The 17,486-nt window shown below is 39.6% G+C and overlaps 1 long non-coding RNA gene across 1 annotated transcript; it reads left to right on the forward strand.

Moving 5' to 3' along the window:
• The first annotated feature begins 7,554 nt into the window (after positions 1-7,554).
• Positions 7,555-13,522, forward strand: LOC113032645 (uncharacterized). Its single transcript, XR_003273914.2, has 2 exons — positions 7,555-13,309; positions 13,389-13,522. It is a non-coding gene; the product is annotated as an uncharacterized LOC113032645 (long non-coding RNA).
• The last annotated feature ends 3,964 nt before the right edge of the window (positions 13,523-17,486 follow it).

Genomic DNA, 17,486 nt, shown 5'->3' on the forward strand with positions numbered 1-17,486 from the left:
GTGTGATGGAGCATTGTCCTGCATGGAAATCATGTTTTTCTTGAAGGATGCAGACTTCTTCCTGTACCACTGCTTGAAGAAGGTGTCTTCCAGAAACTGGCAGTAGGACTGGGAGTTGAGCTTGACTCCATCCTCAACCCGAAAAGGCCCCACAAGCTCATCTTTGATGATACCAGCCCAAACCAGTACTCCACCTCCACCTTGCTGGCGTCTGAGTCGGACTGGAACTCTCTGCCCTTTACCAATCCAGCCACGGGCCCATCCATCTGGCCCATCAAGACTCACTCTCATTTCATCAGTCCATAAAACCTTAGAAAAATCAGTCTTGAGATATTTCTTGGCCCAGTCTTGACGTTTCAGCTTGTGTGTCTTGTTCAGTGGTGGTCGTCTTTCAGCCTTTCTTACCTTGGCCATGTCTCTGAGTATTGCACACCTTGTGCTTTTGGGCACTCCAGTGATGTTGCAGCTCTGAAATATGGCCAAACTGGTGGCAAGTGGCATCTTGGCAGCTGCACGCTTGACTTTTCTCAGTTCATGGGCAGTTATTTTGCGCCTTGGTTTTTCCACACGCTTCTTGCGACCCTGTTGACTATTTTGAATGAAACGCTTGATTGTTCGATGATCACGCTTCAGAAGCTTTGCAATTTTGAGACTGCTGCATCCCTCTGCAAGATATCTCACTATTTTTGACTTTTCTGAGCCTGTCAAGTCCTTCTTTTGACCCATTTTGCCAAAGGAAAGGACGTTGCCTAATAATTATGCACACCTGATATAGGGTGTTGATGTCATTAGACCACACCCCTTCTCATTACAGAGATGCACATCACCTAATATGCTTAATTGGTAGTAGGCTTTCAAGCCTATACAGCTTGGAGTAAGACAACATGCATGAAGAGGATGATGTGGACAAAATACTCATTTGCCTAATAATTCTGCACTCCCTGTATTTGATATGAAACATACGTCAGAGACATTATCCTAAACTGGACTAACAAAAGACCATGAGTACAACATGAAACGTACATTACATAGCGTAATGCTAAAGTTCATTGATCATTTTAATCATAAACTTGTTGTTGAAATATTTTTACTGAACATGCAAACATCTGCTGATGAAAATGTGTTGATTTATTGGTCTGTTATGAAGCTATTGCTATTTCTAATGTGTTTTATCACTTTCTGATGTTTTATTAATTAAACAATAAATGTATTGTTGTGTTATCTGTAGCTATAGTATTTATATATATTTATTTATAGTATAGCAAATATATTTAATTATTACTGTTTAAAACACTAATATGTGACATGTATTAGTAGTGATGTTGTGCTGAGGGTTAAAATGCCTTTTTGTCTTTTGGTAACTACAAAATGACAATAAACCATTAATATATGTCTATGCTGTGCTCGTATTTATTTTTACCCTACTCAAATTCAATTTATGATGCATTTTATTTTGAAAGATTTAAAATGGTTTTTTAAAGAACCACTCAAAAAAGGTTCTTTAAAATGGTTCTTTTAAAGAACCATTTGAAGGACCTTTTTAAAAAGGTTCATTGATGGTTCTTTGGGGCACCTTTAAAGGTTCTTCAATGAACCACTGAAAGAAATGGTTCTTCAAAGAACCATTGTTTGAAAGGTTCTTTGTGGCACCAAAAAAGGTTCTTCTATGGCATCAGTCTAAAGAACCACTTTTGGTTCCAGTTGGCACCTTTATTTTTCTGAGTGCAGATGCTAATCCAGCTCATCTGCATAGCAATGAAAATGTATGTTATGCCTTCGAATGAACCTTAAAACTAATTAACCTTAGTTTTAGTTAAGGTTAATTAAAGTTAGTTTTAAGTGAAAACTGGAATGCTTTAAAAGTTCATCATACCAACAGTCAAACATAGTGGTGGTAGTGTGATTATCTTGGGTTGCTTTGGTGCTTTAGGACCAAGCTTGCCATAAATGATGGATCCATGAATTTTTTTTGGTTTTGGAGTGGCCTAGTCAAAGTCTGGATTTAAATTTGATTGACATTCTTTGGCATGACCATAAATAAGCCATTCCTGCTCAAAAACCCTCCAATGTGACTGAATTAAAACAATTCTGCAAAGAAGAGTGGGCCAAAAATTGCTCCACTGCAATATGAAAGACTGCAATTGATTGAAGTTCTTGCTGCCAAGGTTATTAGGTTTATGGGACAGTCACTTTTTCACACAGGGCCAATAAATAAATAAAAACTATATTTTTTATTTACTTACATCTACTTATATCTTTGTCTAATAATAGATTTTATTTGATCATCTTCAATGCATAAATGTGAAAAATATGCACACAAAACAATCAGGAAGGAAAAAAAATTCCTCTGAAAAGTAAACGCTAGAAGCATACTTTAAGATCATCTTTCAGGCACGTCCAGGGCTGCTGGTTTTAGATTTTGCCCTTTGAAGTCTGGCTCTGACAAGCAGTAATAGAAACTGCTAATGGTAAACTATACAAGTGCTACACCTGATACCTCCAAAATGTCATCTTCAGCATCATCTCTTTTAATTTTCAGTCTGCTGAATCATTAAAAACATTGAAAGTTTTCCTTACCAATATAAATGTTTTAAAGACCTGAGCTGTTTTGAAGGACGTTTGGGGTTTATTGTGGTCGTTTCTGGTCTTATGAAATCCATACAGAGAAATTCTGTGGATTCTGCACTCTGTGAACTTTCTAAGTTTATACGTTTTTCTGCTGACATGAAAAGAATGCACTGGCAAAAGCGTCACCACGTGAGAAACACTGTAATTCATATACTGATCTGGCTTTCTGTCATACTACAGGCTTTTTTATGGTTGCAGTTTTGGGAGTCTACAAGCCCTAACAATGTAAGAATTTTGAAGGAAAATTACTCAGCATTCCTCATACCCATATCCCGGTAGTTTTCTTTTAGATAGTTGTGTGCTTCCATCCACCTTCCTCAATATGTCCAGGGTGGGGGGGTGTCTTTTGGTCCTTAACATCAATCATAATTAGCAACTAAGTTTAATTTGCTACTTCTTTCTCCTCGGGGACTGCTGACTCACACCCTTGAAGTGGATAAATTGTTTCCAATCATACGTAGGCAACTAAACTTTACCAGTGAGTCGTGATTCACATTTTGCTCCTTAAACGTGATCCAGACTAAACATTTGCACGCACAGTTTGGAGAGTGTGAGGAATCCTGGGAAACTCTCTCATCTTATTGATTGGCACTCCGGCCAGAGGGGTTTCCATGTTTATGTGATGGTTGAAGAGCAGCTCCGTGTGTAGCCTCATATGGGGACAGCATGGTCCACACCTGGACATTTGTGCACTGTATAATATAAAATACCTATATCCAATTAAGTGTAAAGTCTAGCTCATGCTCCAGGAGCAAGCTCATCCAGAGCTAATGTATTTTGAATCCTGCTGTTTTTACGGGCAGTAAAAAAAAATTGGATGTTTCATATCTTCGTGTGAAATGCCACCCCTCTGATCCTGAAGTCTGAGCTCCTGTTTTTGTGATTGTTTTAATTTGTTAGTATTTAATATGCTATTTCAAAGAGGGTTTTTTTAATCATTACTACGCCTCCTATGAGACCATGCAAAGCAAACTCAAATAAATCAACCAAATGTTATGCATCATTGAGCCAAAGATTTCTGGATTCATGCTTTAAACTAAAGCAGACACTGGAAGAAATTAGTTTTTTCTTTATTCACATCTACTGGTTTTAAATTGTCAAGGTTTATCCACCATGGTGTATGACTCCCAGGTTTGTTGCTAAGGATTTAGCAACACATTTTAAACTTTGGCCTTACAACAGCACAGTGGAGGCAGATTTGTCTGTCAGGTGTAGTCCACAGCTGGACTCTTAATGCTGGGTCCTCAGAGCCCAGGGAGCCACTCTGCTGAGCCGCTAATGCGCTCTAAGCATCACCTCATCAGTGAGCTTCTGGGAAAGCATGGTTTAAAAGAATAGTGAAATCCCTACCAAGATTTTACCCTCCACCTTAACAATAATAGACATTGTGACGCACATTCTGTTGCTGACGATGACTGCTTCTCTGGTGTACAGCATGTTACAGCAGTATGACCACCTTTTTCTTCAACACAGCCTGAGCTCTTTGTATGTTGGCTCTTTTTTGATGCCTTCTCTGTCAAGATGGTACCACACTGCTTCAATAATATTTATTTGGGGAGGCCAATCCACGACTCTGTTCCATTATGAGTTTTTCCATCCAGGTATCCATTCACTGCACTGACACTATGTTTGGGATTACTGTCATGGTGAAACATGAAGCTGTTGCCAATCAGAGACTTTTCAGATTGTAATACATGGTGGATCAAAATGTGATGGTACTTTGCTGTGTTCATACATCCATCAAATTTGACGAGCTCTTCAACAACATTGGCTGAAATGCTGCCCTAATTTACTTATGTTTGACTTATCTCCTGATCTCCTTACATGTTGATAATGTTCAGTTTTGGGAAAGTTACTTTTAAAATGTATTCCACTACAGATTAGAGAATACATGCCCCAAAATATATTCAGTTAAGGTACTCAATAAGAGTAACGTATTCTGAATACTTTGAATTACTTAATATATTGTCATACTTTTTACAACTACATGAATGTACTATTGCTGTGTGATTTATTACTATTACTGAAGGCTACTCGCCACTGAGCTTAGATTGTTAGCTGGTGTTAGCTGAGGTTAGTTCATAGACTGCTTTCAGAACTGCACATGATTATTTCCAGCTAGCAGGTTGTTAATGCTATCCATCAAGTCTCACAGTCTGCAGTCTATGATAGGGTGACCAACCCTAAAGTGGAAATGTCTTTTCCCCGGACAGGTCCACTTTTCACGTTCTGCCCAGGGGGATTTTCGAGATTGATGAAAATGTCCGGGTTTCCTATAGTCGCACAGAGGACCCATGTGTTTGAAGTCATCCCGAAATGCTGCTTAGTGAGCGCTTCTTGCTCACAGACGGGGCAGACGGCACGCAGCAATGCGCCTAATGATGTTTAAAAGATCCCAAAGCGCAAGTGCATCATTTCAGATGAACTGCAAAAGAAATTTCCCTCTTACCGGCCCAGTACTGGTAATTTTTCTTACGCAGATGAGGCATTATTTCTGTACCATTATTTCATTCCAGAGGCTTTTAAGTTTGTTTGTTTTTTTGCGCTCGTTGACTTGTAAAAGCCTATATGACATTTTTCGTCCACATGTAAACAGCGTTTCAAATCACCGAAAACTGAGATTTTTTTAAAACTCCTGCCAGGTTGGAGATTTTCGAAAACTCAGTTTTTGCGTTTACGTGTGGATGAGGAATACGGAGTTCGTCACGCAGCGTCAAAGGTATGTGCCTTTTTTCACGCTGTGCGCCATGTTATTGTTTACATTAGATGAATTTCTACAATGGAGGATAGAGACAAAATACTGTTACTGTTAATCTGACTATCTTCAGGTTTTACACGCTTACACACACACACACACACACACACACACACACACACACACACACACACACACACACACACACACACACACACACAGTCCCTCCACTTAGAAAGGCAGAGGCGTCATGGTGTAGTTATTTTATGTGTAGTTGTTTTTTTCCTGTGTAATAATATTCAAGATTGCTATCAAAAAGCCTCTCTGTGCAAAATGGGTTTAAAAACATAAATAACTTTGTGATACTGTTTGTCCGTGATTTGGACAGAGGCAACCAATCGTGGCAGGATCAGCCTGATGATATTTGTATCACACTGTAACTTTACTGTATAAAGAGCTAACATCTCCAAAATCTTAGGAGTAGTTAGTCATTACAACAAGTGTTTGTGAACTAAAAATCAAGAATGTGGGATACTGTTTGGCCGTGATTTGGACAGGCTAGCGCTTGCTCCCGATGCAGGGGAAAGTAATTCTGTCGGGGAGACCTACCTTGGCAGTTGTGCAGGTGAAGCCAAAGGCAAGATATGCTTCATCATATTTTCTAGTATTTAGCGATGCTTCATCCTCTGATTTGCATTTGTGTGGGAGCCCTGTCGAAAACCTGTCCGTTATGCTAGCAATGTCCAAGCATTCTTTTTGTATTATTGTATTATTAAAGCTCTTCATGACTGAGCCAAATGTCCTCTTTTTTGAAAAACAATATATGGTCAACCTAGTCTATGAACTAACCTCAGCTGACGCCAGCTAACATTGTTGGCTCAGTGGTGAGTAGCCTTCATTAATAGTAATAAATCACACAGCAATAGTACATCAAAGATACTGAAGTGGCACATAACCCAGGTAGCTACCACAACTAAAACAAGGTAGTTGCAGTAAGCTAACATTAGTTTATTTATTTATTTATTTTTTGGGCATTTAAGTTTTTTATTGATTTTGCAACATATACTTAAACCTGTATAAGAGGGAGAAAACCCCCCAAAAACAAACAAACAAACAAACAAACAAAAAAAGAAACGCCCACAAGAAAAAAAACTGCTGGTGTGCACCCCTGCCCTTACAAGTCTAAAAGAAAGAAAAGAGTAAGTAACAATGGGTTCCAACAGAAGAAACGCAGAAATAGGCAAATAAAATTGACGGTTAAGTAACATTTGGACCGATGGTCACAGTTAATAGTCCTTCAAATTACAATAATATGGTCATGATTTCCTGTTTGCTTCAAATAGCTCCAAAAGTAGTCCCAATGTTCATCTTTGACTTCTGTATCATTTTTAAGTTTATTCAGCATGGACTCATAGGAAGCAGTCTCTGCCATTGCTCTGATCCAGTCTTTCAGTTCAGGACGTACTGCAGTCTTCCAGTGCCTAAGGATAATCCTCGATGCAGTTACCAGTCCAACCATAACAACCGTAAAAATATTATTATGAATTCTTGGAATATGAGAACAGTCTCCTAACAAGCACAATTCAGGAATTAAGGGCACTTCTAATCCTGACCAACCTTTTAAGAGTGTGACGACTTCCTTCTGAAAACGAGCCATAAGGGAACATTCCCAAAAACAATGTAGGAAAGTCCCTGCCTCAATTTTACATTTCCAACAGAGATAATCAGGCATAAGCATCATACGATGTAATCTTGTTGGAGTATGATAATATCTATACAGAATTTTATATTCTGCATTTGCTCCTCGCCTCCTTAACATAAATCCCATTTTTCGCCAAATAAGTCTTTAAATAAGTCGCTAATAACATTTATGCCATGAGACTGCCACAGTTTCCAAAACACAATTTTTTCCCCTATACGAATAGCTGGATTGTTCCAAAGAGATGAGTAAAACTGCACATGAGGTGATATTTTAAGAATTCTATGTATACTGAGCCAAACCTGGCTAGAATGAAACAAAATTGGGTTTGTTGAAGTGCAGCTTTGAGACAACATACCTTTGGATCAAAAGGAGTATAAATTTCAGACTATATTTAGCCATTCCTGTCCGGCTTGAATTTTTCCCCAGTAATTAACCAATTTTGCCATCTCGAATGAGACTGAATATAATCTTGGATCGGGTAAACTTAAACCACCCTTCTCTCTAGGAGCATATAATTTACTTAGCTTGATTCTTGCCATTTTCCCATCCCACAGAAACTGCTCAATTAAGTCTTCATACTGTTTAAAGAAACCGGGCGGTATCGCAATTGGTAACATCATTACTACATAATTAAATGGGGTAGCTATGATCATTTTGCAATATTTACTTTGCCCCACAATGAGATTTTTAATTTGCCCCATTTTTCTATATTTGTTTGTATTTTTAGAAGGACTGGGTCAAAATTAAGTTGGGGTAGGTCCTCCATATCTTGGCTTAGCCTAATCCCAAGATACTTCATCCCTCTAGGTACCCATTTAAAATTGAATTTTTCTACCGTGTATGGATAATATAGTGGTGATAGTGGCATTACTTCAGACTTTCCCCAGTTAATAGTGTAACCTGACACCTCGGAGAACGCATTTATGGTGTCCATTAAATGCGGCACTGATAAAAGTGGGTCTGTTATAATGGCAAGAATATCATCAGCATAGAGGAGGAGTTTGTGTTCCTGCTGCCCACCGATGACGCCTCTAATCTCCTTGTTTGATCTAATACTCACTGCCAATGTTTCTATAAAAATTAGGAACAAAGGGGGGCTTAAAGAACAACCCTGATGAGCTCCACGTAACAAACTAAAAAAAGGTGAAACCATACCATTTGATATCACCGCAACCTTTGGTTCTTTGTATAGCACTTTAACCCAGTTTAAAAAGTGTGGACCAAACCCGAACCGCAACAAGGTTGAAAAAAGAAAGCTCCATTCAACTTTGTCAAAAGCCTTCTCCGCATCTAAGGAGAAAGCTGCTATTGGAGTATCTTTAGACTGGCTCAGCCACATCAAATGGAGTAGCTTTCGAATGTAATCTGAGGAAGAGCGTGTTTTCATAAATCCAGTCTGATTTGGATGTATGATAACACCCAAAACCTGCTGTAACCTTAAGGCTAGAACCTTTGTAAGTATCTTGCAGTTCAAATTCAATAGGCTTATTGGTCTGTAATTTGATGGATCTGTATTATCTTTATCTTTTTTTGGTATTAGTGATATCAGTGCCTCATTAAATGTAGCTGGGATCTGCCCATTTTCGAAAGCTTCTTTATACACTTTTTGTAGGACCGGAGCAAGAATGTCAATAAATGTTTTATAATACTCAGCTGGTAGGCCGTCGTTACCCGGTGATTTCCCCGTTTTCATCAAAGTTATTGCCTTTCTGATTTCTACCTCAGTAATGGGACCCTCAAGCCATTCCATTTGATCCTGTTGCAGTTACAGTGTTGTAGAAATTCATTTCACCGAAACAATAACGTGGCGCACAGTGTGACATCAAAAAAGGCGCACATCTTTGACGCTGCGTTTTCTCCGTTTTTCTCGTCCACACCTAAATGCAAAAACGGAGTTTTAGAAAATATCCATTCTGGCCGGAGTTTTTAAAAATCTCCGTTTTCAGTGACCAAAAACGCCGTTTACGTGTGGACGAAAGGTGCAAACGCATAGAAAAATCTGCGTTTTCAAAAATACCCGGGTACGTGTGGACATAGCCCCAGTTTAGACAGAAAAAGGTCTTCACCTGTTTGATTTCCTGAAACAGTAGATGTATATAAACTTTTGTAGTAATTCATGAATATCCTATTTATTTCTCTAATTGATATGACCAAATTATTTTCATGTTTAATAGCTGGAATGAAGTTTGAGAAATACTGTTTTTTAACCTGTCTTGCTAATACTTTACCTGTCTTTTCACCACCTTCATAAAATGTACTATTCAGGCGAAGCATAGAATATGCAACTTTTTTGTTGTATATCTCATTCAATTGAAATTTTAATCCACATATATCCCTATATAGTTGCTCTGTGTAAACCCCTGAAAGCAGGTTTTCTTTATATTTGATTTCTTTTTCCAATATTTGGATTTTATTTAAACTTTCTTTCTTCTTTTTAGAAGCATATGCTATTAGCTTCCCCTGAATGTATGCCTTAGAAGCTTCCCACACTGTTCCTATGTGTTTGGTGCTTCCAATATTAATTTGGAAGAAATATTTGAGGTCTTCCTCAAGTAAGGTCTGAAAGGACTTATCCAATAAAAGGGAGACATTCATTCTCCATCTAGATCCTACTCTGTTCTCTGTACCTAATTTAATACACAATTCCACTGCTGCATGATCAGTTAACCCAATCGCACAGCGGTGGAATTAACTAACGCTAGTTTTTAAAAACAACTTACTTCCAGATGTTTCTTTAGGTTGGAGGTGGAGTCTTTTGATGCTGAGAGCAGCTTAGTTGCTGGCAAACAGAGTTTGCATTGAACGGTCAGATTTCGCCCATCCCTTTCTTCTTTTAATGTGATTTCCAAGTTTTCCAAGTAAGAAATGCATTCCTGCCCATGCACTGCTGGCTCTGTTGTCCTGGCTTCGGGTCCATTATGTAACTGATGCCACCAACATTAACAGGACGCTTACATTAGAGCCTCTTATTTTGGGTTTTGTTTGGGTTTTCAGCAATGTCATAAATTACCAATATTAGAAGCTTAACATAATAATGTAATCCATTTATTTCAACAAAGTAACTGTATTCTGATTATCACCTTTTTAAATAACTAACAGAATACAGTTACTCAGCTATGCTATGCTGTGACAGATAAAAAGTCAGGTGGTCACCGCATCAGTAGACGTTTTTTACGATAATACATTAAAATAATCTTTTAACAGACTGTTGATATTTTCTTGGACTAAAAAAAGTATCACTAGTGCAAAAATTTAAAGCAATCTCACCAGGTCATCTGCAAAAACTAATGAAACCAATAAATGAAGCTAGAATAACTGCAAACACACGTCCACGTGTCATTATGCTTCATACACATTTGGTTTTCTTAGACTTGGTAATGCAGAAATCTTCCTGTACTTTCCATGTGGTACCTATATGTAACATATAAACATACTTGTCTTAAAAGTTTATATTAAATATGATAAAGTTATTTTGATATCGTTTTACTATTTTATGCTGACTTATTTCAGCTGTCCTTTAAGAGGCATTGTTGTGTGGAAGGACTGCTCAGGCTGCCATCTATGAATGATTTTCCAGGATAAATGTTTCTCCACTGTGACAGGTATTGCTCAGCAGGTCTGCTCTTTTTCACTGCTGTATGCCAGCTATTGTCTAATAGCAAATAATTTCTCTTCTTGTGAAAAGCTTAAATAGGGCTTTCTGCAAATTGCTCAAAAAGGGAACATAACGCTAACCCTGACCCTTTTTTTGCAGTTTGGAATGCATTATATTCACTCAGCAGACAAGTGCAAGTATCTTAATAGCGACATCTGAAATCTGCCCAGGTTTTCGTTTTTGGCAAGCATGCCATTGTGTCGTGCTTTATTAAATGAGAAATGAAACAGCACTAGACTTGTATAATTCAATTTAAAAAATAAATAAATAAATAATCAAACAATGTTACTCTGGTTTGAATTTGTTATTGTGAGCAGGGAAATTTAAGGCGGGAACTGTTATGTAACACCATGTGACAGTAAACGCAGTGACCTTTTCTGGCGACAATGCAAATGGCACACACAGGACAGGTGGCTATGAAAGCACAAAGAAACCATCAGGGAAAAGAAAATGAGAGTCAAAAGAGAGACAAAGTGACCTCTGCATGATCGGCCTGTCTTTTCATTTCAATAATTAGTTATTTTCTTCTCATGTGGTATTAACTCTCTGCTTTGTCTCTTTGTGATGGAAAGGAGCCTCTTTCACATCTATTTCTACCTGCTCTCTTTCTCTTAACTTTGAGAATGACAGCTGCGCTTCAGCCTTCACTCTGAGCCCAAGTGTAAAAACTGCCTTTTTTTAAACTCTCCAACTGTGCCCTTTCTTTAACAACTTATACCTCTATCATTATCCTCTTCAGGACAGTTACAACCTTTGGAAGAGTCTGTTCCCTGAACTTGAAAACATCTTTAAATTACATTTTCAGGAACTTCCAAAGCAGACCACTGCAAGCTGCAGCTGACTCATTCTTAAACATCAATTATATTTTCCACGTCTACAAGTCAGCTAGGGTCTGCTCGGGTTTTAGCGACATAAATTCGTCATCAGATGGTGAGCACGAGGGTCTGTACTTAAGTCCGCGTGCCCGCCTAGTTTTTGTGACCTCGTGAACTCGTCTGTGGACAATTTACATTACAGTGCACCAACTGCGCATGCACCCCGGGTGGGGGATTTCAAGCAGATCTTCAAAGTAATATAACAGGAATGACTGCTCAACTGTCAGGTCTCCAGCTGTTCGTGTCTGTGTCCGCAACGGAGTATAATGGAGGCATTACTCAAACAAAATCTGCTTTCAGAGAGATTCATGTTTTATGCTCTGGAGAAAAAATCTGAAGGGACGTTTCAGAAGACCCAGTGTTCCATAATACATTAAAATAATGCGTATTAAAGCTTTTCCTACCGATTTCTTCTAAAGTTGGGTTAGTTAAGCACCACTGGCTTGAACAACCTTCCTCATATGACTTGCTTTCTGGCAGCAGTCACTTAGAAATGTGCTTCTCCCAGCAGATCTCTGAACTCAGTAAGTTAGCATTCATATTGCTGTGTTTTTCTGGTGTCTACATGCAGCTCGATTGATGTGTGCAAAGGTTCTTCCTCCCTCACCCAATCCGTCATCTCAGCAAAGCAGCACGAAGGTTAATTTTGATTACGCTATGGAAGAACTGAGATTACTCATCCCGGAGAATGTGTTTCGTTTAGACATAGCTACTGAGAGATGTCACGAAGAAATAGCCTTCCCACATGGCATGTTGGAAAACTGCAGCCACCACACGCGCACATTTTTTGCATGGTCCCCATCCAAAGAAAGAGCTGGTATTCTCTGTTCCCCAATATGTAAATAATGTAACATGAGGAATAATATGTGAAAGCTGTGATGGCAGGCAGCTCAACCATCAAAACTTTACTTTTTCACGTGCCCGTACATGTTCATGCTGTATTTGCAGCTCTGAAAGATTTTCACTTGACATGTATAAATGTGACAGAAAAGATGCTAAGTGTGATAAATGTTTTACATGAGTCTGTACTGCTAAATAAGTGGGTCTAAAAAGATTGATGCATACATGTTTGCGCTAGATAAATCCTAAAACATTCATTCAGGTATCATATGCATGTCCAGACGTGCCACCAAAGCGATTCATGAGCAGGCCTGACACAGAGGCACGTTTAACATTCTTCAACTCCCACAGATCCCATGATCCCAGTCCAACCAAAGGGCAGCTGCATTAATGGTTATCATTTATTCAAACAATATGCTGTGTATTGTTTATGAACTATTCATGGGAGCCATTAGCACTTCTATAATCCATTTGCTAAAGATTTGCTATGCAGATGTCATAAATAATAAACTGATATCCCCACGGCTTTTTATTATAACTTACCCTTACCAACATTTGCAAATGCATTTTCACCAGACACAACACTCTACTGATACTAGTGCCTTATTTTCTACCTTACTGCTCACTGTTTCGGGCCTTTGCCAAACGGATGTAATGTATCATCATTTTCTATAACCAAAAGACAATAAATGTCATGGTCCCCGTGCCTGCTCGGCTGGCCCTGTGTGGCTACATGTTATGTTTTGTCTTTTCTCTCTCTCCTCTCTCTCTGCTCGCTGCCTGGGCGGAGCTCATTGTGAGCTCCCGGCCTCCACCACCTGTAGGCAATCACCTGTGGCTCCTCACCTTGTTTGCTCCCGCTACTTAAGGCAGTGACTGAGAGCACCTCGCCGCTGGACTATTGAATAACGCTCGTCAGTGCTACTTTAGCCTCAGCCAGTTTTGAGCTCTGTCCGTGAAAGTTCCGTGCTAACCCTTGTTCTCTGTATGCAGATTTCTCGTGTTTGGTTTGGAGACTCTGGACGCTTTTCCCGACCCCGCTCTGCACCCCTGGGAACCCTGGCCCCCTTCTCCTTCACCTGTATATAGTGCACCTGGAGTGTGTAAATAAACCTGTTTTTCTGAGATTTCAGTCTGCGCCGAGTCCTCCCTGCTCCTCCGTGACAATAAATATAAATCCTATATAGACATGCTACAACCAACAGGTGCATTTCACTCCAGGACCTTCTTACTGTGAGATTTAATCACTACTCACTGCACCACCGTGCTGCATTTTAGATTAGGTGATATTTTGACTTCCACAATTGCCATCCATATTCTAGAGAATTATGGATACTTCCAAGCTAGCCAGCCATGGTTAGCATTAGCTAAAATTTTGCAATTGTTACTTCTTTGTCCAAGTGATTTTTGGGGTTTTTGGAGGTTTTTTGCTTTTTTGTAAAACAGTTTTATTGAAAGTGAATAATTTAATGACCAAAATGTCAAACCCAACATTTCTGTATATTAGTTCACATAAAAATGGTCACAGTTGCTGCTTACACACATATAGCTGACACAAAGCAAAACTGGCACTAATTCTCAAATGCATTACTGAATGTGTAAGTTTTTTGTTTCTTTGTTCTTTTATCATTATTAAACTAAGGCAACACAGTTTCTAAAGAGGCCCCTTTGAACCACCTTAATACAAGAAGGAGGAGCAGAAACATAACTTGACAACTGACAGTTGCCTCAGCGGCCTGTAACACAACACGCTTAGACAGCATTTAGAATAAATGCTCACAGATGAAAAGGTACCACTTCTCTGGAGAATGTTCTGGGAAGCATAACTGACTGAATACTTGATGTAAGTTGAGACAGATGTAGACACAACAACAACATAAAAAAAGAAAAAAGCAGCTACTAATCAGAAAGTGAGGCCTGTGAAACAAAGTCTATAAATTATATAATGAACTCTAAATTTCTCTGTCACTCTACGGAGGATATAGTGACTGCTTTCCCATGAATCCCAAATTCCCTGCAGTGCTGGAGCACTCTGATGAATAAAGTTATATTTCAAAGCATTTATTTTTTGGTGACAGGATTTGCATTAAGGACTCAAACAGCCCCTGAAAGTGAACAGAACAAGTGAGCTGTCCAGATCAGCTCATACAGCGATGTTATTCCTCGGTTTCAAGGCGTCCTGTTGGCTGTCAGATCTATCTGGGGTAAACAGTGTTGCAAACCAAGACAAAATTTGTGTTTTACATTTCGTCTCCACGGGCCGATTTGTGAATTTGCTTCCATGTTTAACAAAATTCGATCCCTTAGCCTGAGGATCTGTGATTGGAGCCAGACACTGTGTATTGGTTGGCTAATTGTAGGTGACGGTGTTTCCTGTTGTCGGAAAGGACACGCTGGCTCAATCGCAGCGCGGGGTCATTGCGGTCATGCCTAATAAGAAGCAGAATTAGATTCCTCACATGTCAGGAAACTGAGCACACAAAGAAGTCACACAACGGAGAGGGGAGGAGGAGGATGCTGGGAAGGTTAAAATAAAACAGGTCAGTACAAATACTGGCATGAAGAGAAGAAGAAAAGCAAGGCATCGATCCCTTTATTGTTTCAGCTGAGGAACGTCTGCAGCCAGGAAGCTTCAGACAAAAGCTCTGTGGTGGGGCTATCTGCAATTATGGCACTATATCATAGGCGGTGAAGTGTATGTGTGGTTACTCATGTTAGGGAAGATGAATACAGTGTAGCAACCCATCCTGTGTCAGGTTTATGTCGCTTTGGTCACTGCGGGTCTCATCACTGCACTTGCAGGCAGTCAGTTGACGCCTGTTCTCACTCCATTGCGGTTAGAGATGTACCGGTGTCCAGCGGAGTCGTTTCAAAATATATATGAGGAGAGCTGCTGAACTTTAGGCACGGTTCAGCCAAAATTACAAAAGGCAGTTCCAAAGAAAAGGTACAGTATTATGCCTCACAAGGCCAAATATTATCTTTTGCCATCACCCTTTTTTTTGTTCAGCTAGGTTCAGCACAATCTGCTTCTTTTGGAAGTCAAATGCTGTTAGCATTTGAGAGCACTCTACAGTCATTTTCAGAGTTACGGTTTTTGTTCCACATCTGCTTGAATTAGCCAGCAGATGCCCGTCCACTGCAACCCTCTTCATACGCATAATAATGCACTGATTTATGAAGCAGCAACTCATAACATCAGAATAAATGTGAACCCCAGAAACTGATATATAACGCTTGTTTAGCACTTGGCATGTCCAGCCTGAAAAGGACAAGATTTTGGCTGTGTCGAAGCTCTTTTTTTTTCTCTTCATGTTGTGTCATCTATAATCTTTCTCTCTCTCTCTCGCACTCCCCCCACCCCCCCTTTTTTCTTTCCTCTCCAGATTTTTCTCTGGAGTTGTCAACATTTGACAGCATTTCTCGGACCAGCACGGCTGGATCCCAGAACAACAGGCAACAGTCACATGAGGGCCTCAGCGTGAACAGGACCGGCCCATGACCCGGACCGAGACTGTAACTCAGATACAATGACCTCATGAAGCACTGGGGAGAAGGCCTGTTCTTTGGCTAAACAACCCACTTAAAGCACCGAGTGAAAAATGAAATAAAACATACTCTGAACATAGTTTTTAATACATTTAAACTGAAAAAATAAGACGGAATTTAAATAATGTTCAAAATGTGTGCAAATTTATATAATTACAGATCCACTCAAAGGCCTGTCATCCTGTTTATGGGAATTAAAGAAATAGATAGGAAATATATTCAAGTAAGATGCAAAAACTCCCCTCAAAAGTTCTCAAATTTATCTGCCAAGTATGGAGTTGTAGTCAGGAGGCAGTTAGTAGATCGGGATATAGACTGGAGGTGGGGGGAAATAACAAGTCTGGCTCTGTCAAAAAGTTAAAAAATGTATCCAAAAGCTCCTGTAGAGAGATAAAGTAGAACCATAAAACTGAAGAAGTTCAACATGGAGTGAAGGTTGTAGAAGGTCTACAGGAGAGATGGTTTTGATTTACACAGCTCCTTTTATCCAAAGGAGATACACACACACAAATACGTATTACTGGCCACAATAGCGGGGAAAACTTGGGATTTAGTGTATCTTTAGCAAACTGAGTGACCTGAGTTGTGTTATTAATTCTTCATTGGCTAGTGCCAGTTTATCACAGAACAGAGACAGTAAACCCCACACTTCATTTATTCAAAACGACTGAACACGTTTCTGCAAAAAGTAATTTGCGGAGGCTGTGCTGGTGGAGGATAGCCCACATATAGCATGCCAAGTCTACATCCAAAAATTCAAGATCTTAGATGTGTCCTTCCCCTTTCACCCCTAGCAGATATCTGTTAACACCACTTGTCTCAGAGCCATTCACTCATCTCCTGTGAGCGTCACTGTTCATTCACTGAGGCTGTGTACACTTAAAGTGTAATCTAGTTTCCTGGAAGTTGTCCAAGTGGTCCTACCCTGTGGTCAGCTATTTCCACACTCATTCATGATCTGGAAGCATCTGTCATTTAAGTTGAATACTTGGGGGCTATACTTACCTGTGCTGGGGCTGGTGTGTACAGTGCAGTAAGGATTGTGCTGGTACAGGTATGACGATGGGAAACCTGATAATTACTGTAATCTTCAGGTAAGTATAGCTGTGGCTCAGCGGTTTTGGATCTGAGTGTTGCTCCATCGCTGTTGCACAGAGGCTTGTCCAGAGTAACAGGGGCTGCTTTGACGAGCTGCACTTTCACCGACAAGCTGCTGCGATACAGCGGTTATAAGCCGTTAACTGGTGTAATTTTAGCTTTAATGAGGGCTTGAGGAGAGAGGTATGTTGAAAATTGGTACTGTGTGCCAATAAAACATTAAAACCAAGCCCCTGGAAGCCCTTATCTTTCAAAGTTTTCGTCATTGCTCCACTCGTAAGCGTTTCAGTTGTAATTCCTTGACTTTGCATATGCACAGAGGGAAGCAGTCCTTGCAGTTGAAAGTTTACACCTACAACCATGCCTGTCATTAGGATACAAGACGCATAACATTAAAATTACGAGTATGTTGGTAAAATCACACAAAGACAGATGGAAGCAAAG

The sequence above is a fragment of the Astatotilapia calliptera genome, chromosome 11 (genome assembly GCF_964374335.1).
Source record: "Astatotilapia calliptera chromosome 11, fAstCal68.1, whole genome shotgun sequence".
NCBI lineage: Eukaryota > Metazoa > Chordata > Actinopteri > Cichliformes > Cichlidae > Astatotilapia > Astatotilapia calliptera.